The sequence below is a fragment of the Phyllobates terribilis genome, unplaced genomic scaffold (genome assembly GCF_046119375.1).
Source record: "Phyllobates terribilis strain yellow unplaced genomic scaffold, ASM4611937v1 Scaffold_12__6_contigs__length_324123572, whole genome shotgun sequence".
NCBI lineage: Eukaryota > Metazoa > Chordata > Amphibia > Anura > Dendrobatidae > Phyllobates > Phyllobates terribilis.
This window is the reverse complement of record NW_027362772.1, coordinates 186339702-186353159: the sequence shown is the minus strand read 5'-3', so window position 1 is coordinate 186353159 and position 13458 is coordinate 186339702.

Below are 13458 nucleotides of genomic sequence, written 5' to 3'. Positions count from 1 at the left end.
AGGCACACCAGAGGATTCTCTGGTGCGACCGTCCAACCCTGCCGAGAAGCAGTCCTGGCTAAGAAAAGTGTGTGGGAAGGTTCCCGGATACTCTATGGCTGCTTTTTTACTGAGGAGGAAACACACGCAAACACGGGGAGAACATAAAAAGTCCTTGCAAATGTTGTCCTTGCTAGGATTTTAACCCAGGATCCCAGCGCTGCAAGGCTTCTGTGCTAACCACTGATCCAATGTGCTGCCATTCACCCTCTAATATCTAACAGACTGGAGAAACTTGCACCTACTGCCACTCTATCTTCAGCTCCTTTGTGAGAAAATGTATTTGGGCAGCCACTCAGTCTACCAAATAAAATTCCTGAGAAGGAAATTGGGGATGGCTTCACTACTGGTATAGGGGGCAGTGCTAATACCATGGCGTCGTACCATAGTTTGCTGTAAATATTCCAGGCTGGTAGGAGGCAAGCAAATTCCCACAGAAAAGTACCAGCAGTAATGTTCATGGACCCACGCTTGTAGAAGACGCAGTCAACACCGGGAGAAATAGTGACTGCTGGGGACCAAGTATGGACACGGGGTATGGACACGAGGCATGAGTCATGTGATTGTAAAAAGCTTCCGCCTCCATGAGCCTAAAAGGCCACATTTCAAGTGCAAGCAGTTTTAGAGGACTTCCTGGGAGAAATGACACGCAGGGTAGATACGGTTTCCCTCTATGCCAGTCCTTTCACCGAGCTACATACAACTGTCAGCAAAAAAAGTTGTGGACTGGCTCCATACCGTCCCTGGCCACATTCACCTGCCCACGTGTTTGTGGTTAGGCGGTCCTTCCCAGTAAGTGCACTGGGGAGGGCACGGGTAATGTTGTGGGACCCGTGCTTGTGGAAGGCGGAGGCGATACCGGGAAATATAGTGGCGGCTGGGGACAGAGTATGGACACCCGGCCGCCGCCGGCATGAGGTTGTGAAAAGCTTCCGCCTCCACGAGCTTAAAAGGCCATATTTCAAGTGCAAAAAGCTGCCCAGAAATCTGCCAGTTTAGTGTTGCGGCCTGTAAGTGGGTGGGTGGGTGGCTGCATACTTGCACTTGCATTCCAAGTAACAGAAAATTAAGCAGATGGTGGCCTCTATCATCATCATGGCCTCACCTCGGCACTATGAACTCTCCTAAAGGAGAAGCCAGGGCCCGCTGGAGGAGTCTCCGGTTCTCTGGTGGGCCCGTCGAACCCTGCCGAGAAGCAGCCCTGGCTAAGAAAAGTGTGGCGGAAGGTTCCCAAACACTCTATGGCTGCTTTTTTTATGTGGATCAGCCATGCTTATGCATGTTATTTCTCAAACCGCATTACAGATCAGGCCGTTGTCCAACTCTGTATTCAAGAAATGAAATGCGCAAAGAAAGATGTGTGTGTCAAAGCACCACCGACAAGTGAGAGTTGATGTTGGACGGGCTGCCATTGCTTCTGCAACAAGCTGCATTACAAGACTTCCTGGGAGAAATGACATGCAGGGTAGATATGGTTTCCATCTATGCCAGTTCTTTCACTGAGCTAAATACAACTCTCAGCAAAAAAAAGTTGTGGACTGGCTCCGTACCGTCCCTGGCCACATTCACCTGTCCACGTGTTTGTGGTTAGGCGGTCCTTCCCAGTTAGTGCACTGGGGAGGGCACAGGTAATGTTGTGGGACCCGTGCTTGAGGAAGGCGGAGGAGACACTGGGAGAAACAGTGGTGGCTGGGGACCGAGTATGGACACCCGGGCGCCGCTGGCATGAGGTTATGAAAAGCTTCCACCTCCACGAGCCTAAAATGACACATTTCAAGTGCAAGCAGCTGTCAAAAATTTGGCAGTATAGCATTGCAGCCTGTGGGTGGGTGGCTGCCTGCATACTTGCCAGTGGCGTACCGCCAATGGCCTCAGACCACACGACTGCTATGGGGCCCGTGAGCCGGGGGGGCCCCATAGCAGTCCAGGGGTGGACATACCGCCGCCAGTGCAGCTGTGCTGGGTCCCCACCATGCAGCTGCACCAAGGGGCCCGCAAGGTGCAGCTGCTCCCTGCACATGAGCGATCCCTGGAGCTCTGCTGCTGTCAGGAGGAGAATAGCAGTGGAGCTGGAGGGTTCGTCCTCTGCTTCCTCCCTGATCCAGGCGCGCGCAGCTTGATGACGTCATCATGTAGCGCGCCTGGGTCAGGAAGAAAGCTGCTGGCAACCAGGAGGATGCTGCATGGGAGCGAGCTGAGGTAAGTTGTTGTGTTTTTTTTTGTTTGTTTTTTTTTACTGAAACGCTGGGGAGGGTGGGTGAGGGGAGAGCAATGGTGGGATGGTGGGGCTGGGGAGAGCAATAATGGGGCTGATGGGGCTGGGGAGAGGAATGATGGGGCTGGGAAGAGCAATAATGCGGCTGATGGGGCTGGGGAGATGAGTGATGGGGCTGGGAAGAGCAATAATGAGGCTGGGAAGAGCAACAATGGGGCTGATGGGGCTGGGGAGAGGAGAGATGGGGCTGGGAAGAGCAATAATGGGGCTGGGAAGAGCAATAATGGGGCTGATGGGGCTGGGGAGAGCAATGATGGGGCTGGGGAGAGGAATGATGGGGCTGGGGAGAGCAATGATGGGGATGGCGGGGAAAGGGAGAGCAATGACGTGTTGCTGGGAGAGCGCAATGATGGGGGTGGTGGGAGAGAGCAATGATGGAGGTGCTGGGACTGAGCAATGATGAGGTTGCTGGGAGAGAGCAATGATGGGGGTGCTGAGAGAGAGCAATAATGGGGCTGCTGGGAGAGAGCATTGATGGGGGTGCTGGGAGAGAGCAATGATGGAGGTGCTGGGACAAAGCAATGATGGGGGAAATGGAAGAGAGCAGTGATGGGGGTGCTGGGACAGAGCAATGATTGGGGGCTGGGAGAGAGCAATGATGGAGGTGCTGGGGCAGAGCAATGGTGGGGTGCTGGGAGAGAGCAATGATGGGGGTGCTGGGAGAGCAATGATGGGGGTGCTGGGAGAGAGCAATGATGGGGGTGCTGGGAGAGAGCAATGATGGGGGTGCTGGGAGAGAACAATGACGGGGGTGCTGGGAGAGAACAATGACGGGGGTGCTGGGAGAGAGCAATGATGGGGGTGCTGAGACAGAGCAATGATGGAGGTAGTGGGAGAGAGCAATGATGGTGGTGCTGGGAGAGAGCAAATATGGGGGTTTCACTTTGCTTGTACTGTGAAGCCTTGTATGTTTTCTGTGTGCACATAGCCTTACAGTTAATTGGGGAGAGTCACAGAGACTGAATAATTTATATTATTGGCCAGTGGAGATTATAGTTAATGGGGGGCACAGTGCTGCTTATCACTTTATATTTTGATTACTAAGTGGCTAATAGTATATTAATGGGGAGGTACATATTTGTATTCGAGGACGCAGAGCGGGGGAGACACATGTATGCATACAATATGTGACCTTGTTATTTTCTAGGCTGGAGATCATCGTGACAAGACGAGTCGATATGAAGGTCTAACCAGATGGAGAAGAAGCAGCAGAAACCGACTCTGATCAGATGAGACGTCAGCAGTAAGTGCCTGGATGTAAATATTATTCTATATCTGCACTGTGTGACTTGAAGTGACTTGAAGTGATAATGTTATCTGTAACATCCCTTAGGCCACATTCTCACATTTGTGTGAAATGTCCGTGTGCTGCCAGATTTTTTTATAGGATGGTCTACAGACTCGTACAGTTTTATAGATCCATTCACACATCCATGAAAATCACGGATCTGAGAATGAGATCTAAAAGGGTCAGAGAATGTCCTGTTCTGATCAGATTTTGATGATTAGAATAGGACATGCTCAATGCGTCGGTAAAACAGGGCAGCACACCGACACTGCACACAGATGCAGGAATGTAGCCTTATTATGTATAGCACAGTCCCTTAGTATATAGTGTACTCACTTATTATGTATAGTGCCATCCTTAGTTCTATAGTTTCCTCTTTTATTATGTATAACACCCTTCCTTATTATGTACCATCCTCTCTAGCTCTAGGGGCTCACAGTTGGGGGAATCATACTGTGGTGGGGTCAGCATACTTTGCCCTGGGAGTTGAGGTGGGGTACAGTAGGGTCATTATACTGCGTATGTGGAGGAAATCACCATGGGGGTATCATAATGTGTTTGGGGGGACCTTTTATTGGCATCACACTTTATGGGGCAATGAAAGAGATCTAGGACTTCAGCAGGAGGAAAATTACTATGTAAAGGATGAAAAATTGTGAGATCTGATCTTTGGTGACCCCGACAATTATTAACTTTTTTTTTGTGGGGGGGCCCATTTAGAGCTTCTGCTATGGGGCCCCATGATTCCTATGTACGCCCCTGATACTTACGCTTGCATTCCAAGGAATGGGGTAGGGACAACTGAACGCTGCAGTGGGACAAGGATGTGGACGGTGATTGTTGTAAGTCTGCAATGACAGGTGCATGGCGGGAGGCATCTTCGCATGCTCCAAGGATCAGTTATGATGGGCACACTTTTAGGCAGTGATATGGGAGACAGAGAAGCTTCCAGAGGTCTTCCCCATGCTGTTCCTATGTCTTTTCAGCACTGTTGGACACTGGGATACAACACATCGTCCAGACATAGAGGATTGCGGGTCCTGAGTCAATCAGGCTTCAACACAAAGTTCAGAAGGTAGACAGCAGCAGTGGTCGGCCTCCTACACAACGAGTAAATTATTCATGATCATGAGGCCATCCATCTCCTTAGCTTTCTGTTCCTTGGAATGCAAGCGCATGAATGTAGTAGCAGCTAGGCCTGAGGTGGTCAGTGTTTTGGCGCATATCCTACCTCCTCCGAGGATTGCTGGATGTTTTCCTGCTACTATCCCAGTTCTATGACTCCCGTTAAAACAAAGCTTCAGGTGATGAATAATGGATGAGGTGGTGGCAAAGGAGAAAGAGCAGGAGGAACAGGGACCATTCACATCAATATCAGGCCAGTCAACCACACATGTCTTGTAGGATATGTTTCTGTACCAAAAGGAGCGGTTCGGCTACACAGTTATAGGGCATACAGTGAGTGCAATGCCTACCAAAAATTTCGAGGCACTCCAATGCCCCTTGGAAGTGACATGGAGGTCAGAGAGCCTTAACTAAACCGTTTTTTCCATTTATAGCAACTGGTTCTCCTGTACACTGTTGCCCTAAGCAGTGAATGGAAGGCTTTCCAAAAATTATGAGGAACTGCAATGCCCCTTGAAACAGACGTGGATTAAAGCGTACTAAAAACCTTCTACCCATTATTGGGGAGTGGGTCTCCCTTAGTGTTCGCCTATGCATTGAAAAGCAAAAGCTGACTAAAATTAGGAGGAAATGCAATGGAGGTTAGAGGTAATTAAAAACAACAATATCAATGCCCCTTGGAAGAGCTGTGGAGATCAGAGTGGTTTAACAAGATAGTTTTAATGCCCCTTGGAGAAGAGGTGGAGGTCGCAGTAGCTTATCAAGACGGTTTTAATGCCCCTTGGAAGAGACGTGGAGATCGCAGTAGCTTAACAAGACGGTTTTAATGCCCCTTGGAATAGTGGTGGAGGTCGCAGTAGCTTAAAAAGACGGTTTTAATGCCCCTTGGAAGACATGTGGAGGTCACAGTAGCTTAACAAGATGGTTTTAATGCCCCTTGGAAAAGTGGTGGAGGTCGCAGTAGCTTAACAAGACGGTTTTAATGCCCCTTGGAAGAGACGTGGAGATCGCAGTAGCTTAACAAGATGGTTTTAATGCCCCTTGGAAATGTGGTGGAGGCCACAGTAGCTTAAAAAGACAGTTTGAATGCCCCTTGGAAGAGAAGTGGAGGTCGCAGTAGCTTAACAAGACGGTTTTATTGCCCCTTGGAAAAGTGGTGGAGGTCGCAATAGTTTAACAAGACGGTTTTAATGCCCCTTGGAAGAATGGTGGAGGTCGCAGTGGAATAAAAAGACAATATCAATGCCCCTTGGAAGAGTGGTGGAGGTCGCAGTAGATTAACAAGACAGATTAAATGCCCCCTGGAGTAGTGTTGGAGGTCACAGTAGCTTAACAAGACGGTTTTAATGCCCCTTGGAAGAATGGTGGAGGTCGCAGTGGAATAAAAAGACAATATCAATGCCCCTTGGAAAAGTGGTGGAGGTCACAGTAGCTTAATAAGACAGTTTTAATGCCCCTTGGAAGAGATGTGGAGGTCACAGTAGCTTAACAAGATGGTTTTAATGCCCCTTACAAGAGCCATGCAGTACAGCATATTAAAAACATTATTCCCATTATTGGGGAGTGGGTCTCCCATAGTCTTTGCCTATGCTTTCCAAGCAAAAGCTGCCAAAAATTAGGACGGAGGAACTTGCAATGCTGGCAACACGGACCACGGTCACCCTGGTTGCATAGTGGTGGTGGAGGCATGGGAATTCCCAAGCGGTGCATGGGAATACAACAGTGGATTTGACTTTATGTTACTCTGCTGTCATTTGGTGGTGATGAGAAGTCTGGCCAAATCCAGCCCTTGTTCATTTTGATAATGGTCAGCTTGTCAGCATTGTCAGTTGACAGGCGAGTGCGCTAATCGGTTATAATTCCCCCAGCAGCACTAAAAACACGCTCCGATAACACGCTAGCGGCAGGGCATGACAGGACCTCCAAGGCGTACAGAGCGAGTTCATTCCAAGTGTCCAGCTTGGATACCCAATAATTAAAGGGCACAGAGGAATCACGGAGGATGCTGGTACGGTCGGCAAGGTATTCCCTCACCATCTTTTGAAACTTTCCACTCCTTGTGAGAGTACCCCGCGCCTCAGGGCCTGTAAGCTGGGTGGGTCTCAGAAAACTGTCCCAGAACGTTGACAGTGTTCCCCTGCCTCTGCTGGATTGGAGTTGCGTCTCTCTCGCCTGTACGCCTTGGTTGGGCAACGAACTGTGACCTCTGCCGCTAGCGTGTTCAGATGGGAATTTTTTTAACAGTTCTTCTGCAAGGGCATTCTAGTACTGCACCATTTTTGTAGACATCTCCACCTCAGGAATAAGAGAGTGAAAGTTCTTCTTGTAGCGGGGGGTCTAAAAGTGTCACCAACCAGCAATGACTGTCACCCAACATTTTGACAACGCGAGGGTGACGGTTAAGGCAGCGTAACATAAAGTCAGCCATACGTGCCAGACTGGTAAAGGGCAAGACTTCCGTGTCCTCACCAAGATGACAACTGACCATGCTCTCCTCCTCCTCCTCCCCAATGTCCTCAGGCCACCCACGCTGAACCGACGGTATGACAGTTGTACAGGTACTACCATCTACAGCGCATGATACCAGCTACTGTTCTTCCTCCTCCTCCTCCTCCTCTCCCTCATTATCCCCCAATGCACATTGGGATGAGATGAGGCTGGGCTGTGTGTAATCGCCCGCTACGGCTTCTTGATCCATCTCATTCTTATCATACTCTGGCTGCAATGCCTCCTCTTTAATTCTCTGCAGAGAGCCTTGCAAAAGACAGACAAGTGGGATGCTGACGCTAATGATGGCTTCATCACCACTCATCATCTTGGTGGACTCCTCAAAGTTTGTCAGGATGGTACATATGTCAGACATCAAGGTCCACTCCTGAGGTCTTATGTGTGGAGTCTGACCTGAATATCGACGGCCTTGTTGCAGCTGGTACTCCACAACTGCTCTCTTCTGCTCACAAATCCTTTGCAACATGTGGAGGGTAGAGTTCCAACGTGTGGGGACATCACACACCAGTCGGTGTGCCGGAAGCTGCAAGCGCTGCTGCAACACAGCGAGGGCGGCGGAAGCTGTAGCCGACTTCCGAAAATGAGCTGACAGGCGGTGTACTTTGACGAGCAGATCTGGCAACTTGGAGTACGATTTAAGAAACCACTGAACCACGAGGTTAAGCACATGAGCCAGGCATGGTACGAGTGTGATCTCGCCTCGCCTCAGAGCTGCCACCAGGTTACGGCCATTGTCACACACGACCATGCCTGGATGTAGGTTCAGCGGTCTCAGCCACAGATCTGCCAACTCTTTCACAGCTGTCCACATCTCACAAGCAGTGTGAGGTTTATCACCTAAGCTTATGAGTTTCAGCACAGCCTGTTGCCGCTTGGCTGCGGCAGTACTGCAGTGCTTCCAGCTTGTAACTGATGTGGTGATATCTGAGATGGAGGCTGAACATGAGGAGGAGGAGTAGGATGATGCGCAGGAGCTGTACACTGTGGGGGCAACTCTGACTGACATAGGGCCCGCAATCCTCGGTGTGGGGAGGATGTGTTCCGTCCCAAGGTCCGGACTGGGTCCCGGCTTCCACTATGTTTACCCAGTGTGTCGTCAGAAAGATGTACCGTCCCTGGTCACAAGCACTTGTCCACGTGTCCGTTGTCAGGTGGACTCACCCAGTAACTCCGTTGTTGAGGGCACAGCAGATATTTTGGGACACGTGCTTGTGTAGTGCGGGGATGGCACACCAGGCAAAACAGTGTCGGCTGGGGACCGAGTACCGAGGGACGGCCACCGCCATAATGTTGCGGAAGAATTCCGTCTCCACCAGCCTAAAAGGCAGCATTTCCAACGCAAGCAGTCGTGAAATGTGCGAATTTAGGACTGTGGCCTGTGGAGTGTTGACTGCGAATTTGCGCTTTCGTTCAAAGGTCTGGGATATGGACAGTTGAACGCTGCGGTGGGACGTGGACGTGGACGTTGATGCTGTTTCTTGAGAAACCGCCATAACAAGTGAAGACTGAGAGGAGGGGGCATCTTTGCATGCAGTATGGACAGGGGATTGCCTTGCATGCACAACAGGGGGTTCTCTTACACGCACAACAGTGGCAGAAGCAGTGATGACACCCGCTTACACTGGTCGTGGACCCGGGGTTCGTCCCACAAAGTCGAGTGCTTTGCTGACATGTGCCTGATTATGCTGGTTGTGGTCAGGCAGGTAGTTTTGTCACTCCTGCTGATGCTGGCCTGGCAGGTGGTACAAATGGCCTTTTTGGGGTTATCAGCAAAGTCTTTAAAAAAATTCCAGACTCTGGAAGACCTACCAGTTGTACTGGCAACGTCCCTCGTGTTGGTGTTACGGGGAACGGTTGCCCGCCTTCTGTCTGCGGCCACCACACTGCTTTTTCCTGCCTGTTGGGGTACTCTGCCTCCCTCCCCCTGTGTGCTGTTGGCCTCACTCTGCGTGTCCTCCTGCCACATTGGGTCAGTTACTAGATCATCCACCACCTTTAAAATTTACAATTCTCAGAAACAAAAAACAAACAAAAAAGTAGGGCACACATTCAGACTGAAAATCTTCTTAAAATAAATAAAAAACAAAAGTACAATGCTTATTTCCTCTTCCGCACCACGGTCCTCCTCCTCACTTCGTGGCAATTGTGTCTCGTCAACGTCCACCTCTTCCCGCAAATTGCCAGTGTCGCCTTCCTGTGGCCGTGGACGTTCAAATATTTGGCCATCGCTACATGGGATCTCCTCTTCCACCACTTCAAGCGGAGCAGGCGAGGGGCCCAAATAAGGAAATGGACCAGTGAACAGCTCTTCAAAGTGTCCAACTGTGGGATCAGTTGCTGTCTGACGACACTCGGAATGGTGGGAGGAAGGAGCATCAGGGTGAGGAGGAGTATGTGGTCGAGACTCACGGCTACTAACACTTGACCGTGTGGAAGACAGACCGGAGGTGGTGGTGCCCAGGTGACTGGAAGTGTTATCTGCTATCCAATAAATAACCTGTTCACACTGATCAGGTCGCAATAGTGGTGCTGCTGTGTGCTTCCCTAGTAATTTGGTCAAGAACTGGGAGCGAGAAGATGTGGCTGTTGGTTGAGGCATATTTTCACCTTGGCCATGGCCCCGTCCTCTACACGCACCATCACCAGAACGTCCAGCTCCATGTCCCTTGCCACGCACCTTGCCCATTGTAAATGATGTAAAATAGCTTACACTCGCACTATCAATGGCAAAAGGGTAACAAAAAGGAGATTTGAACCGTGGAAGAGGAAAACCACAGTTCTAGTTATCTGGCCTACACCAAAATCTTTTAAACAGATATATTTGTGTCTGAACAGTCAGCGAGACATTCAAAATGTTTTTTTAATTGAAAAAAGGAAAAAAAGTGGATAATACAGAGATTTGAACCGTGGAACTGCAAAACCACAGTTCTAGTTATCTGGCCTACACCAGACTCTTTTAAACAGATATATTTGTGTCTTAACACTCACAGACACATTATTTTTTTTTTTTTTTGGGGGGGAGGAGAATTCCAAAAGGTTAATAAGATGGGTATTTGTACAGTCTGACTGAGTGAAAAAAAAAGAGGATTTAGATGAAAAAAAAAAGGATTTTTCCTGGCCCCTGAGACCTGGGGCTCAGTCTAGCAATTTGAGTAGTGGTAGCACACAGGACTGTAATGCAGTGTTTGTTGGTATAACCACTGCGCCTCCTATACAGCCTGCCTGCCTGATATCTGGGATGGATATTAGTCCTGAGAAGGACTGTTTGTTTGATTTAGCTTTAGAGACCCTACACTACCTATTTTGCACTATATATCTCTCCCTAACTCAGCAGCACTGACCCTACACTGTTTGATCCCGGGCGACTGTGTCCAAGATGGCGACGCCCGGTTTTAAATACTCGAGGTGACGCTGTGCGGCCAGCCAATCACTGTAATGCCCACAACCAACATGGCTGCGGCATTACAGTGACTGGCTGGCAATCCCTGCATGTTCATTGGCTCTGTAAAGAGCGCCAAACATGCAGGGCGGAGAAACGAGCTCCCGCCCGAGTAACCCGGAAATGCTCGGTGCTCGCTGAACATCCCGAGTAGTGAGATGCTCGGGCGAGTACCGAGCAGTGTCGAGCATGCTCACTCAACACTGCTCATCACTAGTTATGCCCTAATTTAGGGAAATGTAAACACTTCTGAATGAGTCTCCATCTACTGGATTGGCTTTAGGGGAAGACGTGTCGTTCCTAATTCTACAATTTCTACTGTAGTGAAATTGATGCCACTTTGCTGGTGTCTGCCACTAATTTTTGGAAATGTGGGGAATCCTGATTTGGTCTTCATTAGTGATGAGCGAGCACTAAAGTGTTCGGGTCGATAAAATTGGAATGCTCGAGTGCTCGGTCCGAGTAATGAACCCAATGTAAGTCAATGGGAAACTTGAGCATTTTTCTAGCGGCCCTCCCCCGGCGGTCTACAGAGGGCCTAAAAATTGCCCAAATCAATGAGAATAGTGCTCAAATGGCATGGGAACAGCATGGGGAAGACCACTGGAAGCATTTCTGACTCCCAGGTCACTGCTGTCAACAATGTTGTCAGAGGTATTACTCCACTTTTACGGACTCACAATAAAACATACAAAAACGAAACCAAAATGGATTTTCCTGGGAAATATGTTAAGGAACATCCTGTCCAGGGTAATGACTTATGTATAAGGCAAAATAAATAACCAAAAACAAAAATGCTCCTCCACACCATGGGCTATGTTCACACATAGTGTTTTTGATGCGTTTTTGCATTGCTTTCAATCGTGACAAATGCATTCACCGGGAAATGTCATTTTAACATTTTACAACCTTATCTGGCCATGTGGTGTGTGAAACATCATCAGACACATCCTGTTTCATTTATGATGGAGGGCCTCTGAAAGTCTCAAACACTATTTTGACAGCCTTACTAGTCTTAAAGGGCCAGCAGTCGGCTATACTTTATTGTTCATTATTAAAGAGTGGATCTTCTATACTGTTATTGCGTATGCAGTGACTGCAAGGGCTGCCAAAAATTTGGACGCAATACAATACCCCTTTGAAGAGACAGAGAAGGGTCTCAATAAAAAAAATGTTCCCATTATAAAGGAGTGGGTCTCCTATTGTGGTAATGCCCATGTTGTGACTGCAAGGGCTGCCAAAATTTGGGAAAAACCCCATTAACAATTTAAAGACACAAAGAGCTGGGCCACAGTAACGTTCCTATTAGAAAGGAGAGGGTCTGCTATCCTGTTATATGGTATGTAGTGAGTCCAACAGCTGCCCAAATTTAGCAAAAACCCTAGTAACAATTTAAACACAAATAGAGCTGGGCCACAGTAATGACATGTTCCCATTGGAAAGGAGAGGGTCTACTATCCAGTTATAGGCTATACAGTGAGTCCAACAGCTGGCAAAATTTAAGAAAAACCCTCCTAACAATTTAAAGACACATAGAGCTGGGCTACAGTAATGAGTATGACATGTTCCCATTAAAAAGTAGTGGGTCTCCCATACTGTTTGCCTATGCAATGAATGCAACGGCTGCCAAAAATTTGGAGGAACTCCAATGCCCCTTGCATGAGACGTAGAGGTCGAAGGGCCTCCTGAAAACAATGTTCCCATTATTGGGAAGTGGGTCTCCCATACTATTTGTCTATGCAGTGAATGCAACGGCTGCCAAAAATTTGGCCGAACTCTAATGCCCCTTGCAAGAGATGTAGAGGTCGAAGGGCCTCCTGAAAACAATGTTCCCATTATTAGGAAGTGGGTTTCACTTACTGTTTGCCTATGCAGTCAATGCAATGGCTGCCAAAAATTATGAGGAAATCCAATTCCCCTTGCAAGAGACCTAGAGGTCGGAGGGCCTCCTGAAAACAATGTTCCAATTATTAGGAAGTGGGTCTCCCATACTGTTTGCCTATGCAGTGAATGCAATGGCTGCCTGAAATTTAGAGGAACTCCAATGCCCCTTGCAAAAGACGTAGAGGTCAGAGGGCCTCCTGAAAACAATGTTCTCATTATTAGGAAGTGGGTCTCCCATACTGTTTGCCCATGTAGTGAATGCAACAGCTGCCAAAAATTTGGAGGAACTCCAATGCCCCTTGCAATTGCAAGAGACGTAGAGATCAGAGGGCCTCCTGAAAACAATGTTTCCATATTTAGGAAGTGGGTCTCCCATACTGTTTGCTTATGCAGTGAATGCAACGGCTGCCAAAAATTTGGAGAAACTACAATGTCCCTTGCGCGAAACGTAGATATGCTGATATGGTGGTGATATGGAGGAGGATGTGGTGGATGAGGAGAAGGAGGAGGGCAAGAGCAAATAGACAAAATTAGGAAGCATATACCCATGTCTGAGTGTGAAGACAGAGGTGCATGGGAATAGAGTTAGACCTCTCAAAAAAAAAGACTGTATTTGAGTTTATGCTACGCTGTTATCATTTGGTGGTGTTAAGGGCTGGATTGGACAAGACTTCTCATTCATTTTTATAACAGTCAGCCTGTCAGCATTTTCAGTTAAAATACAAAGAGAGAGAGAGCGCAAAACCCAATAGAGTTACACCTGTAGACATAGGGAATAATAGTAAAAAGGTGGTTCTCACCTGGTTAGGTTGTGTGAGGACACAACTACCATAACATATAAAAGGCAGCTGCAGCGGATCTCCAATAGGTGTCCCACAGGACCAGAATAAATCCAAAGGC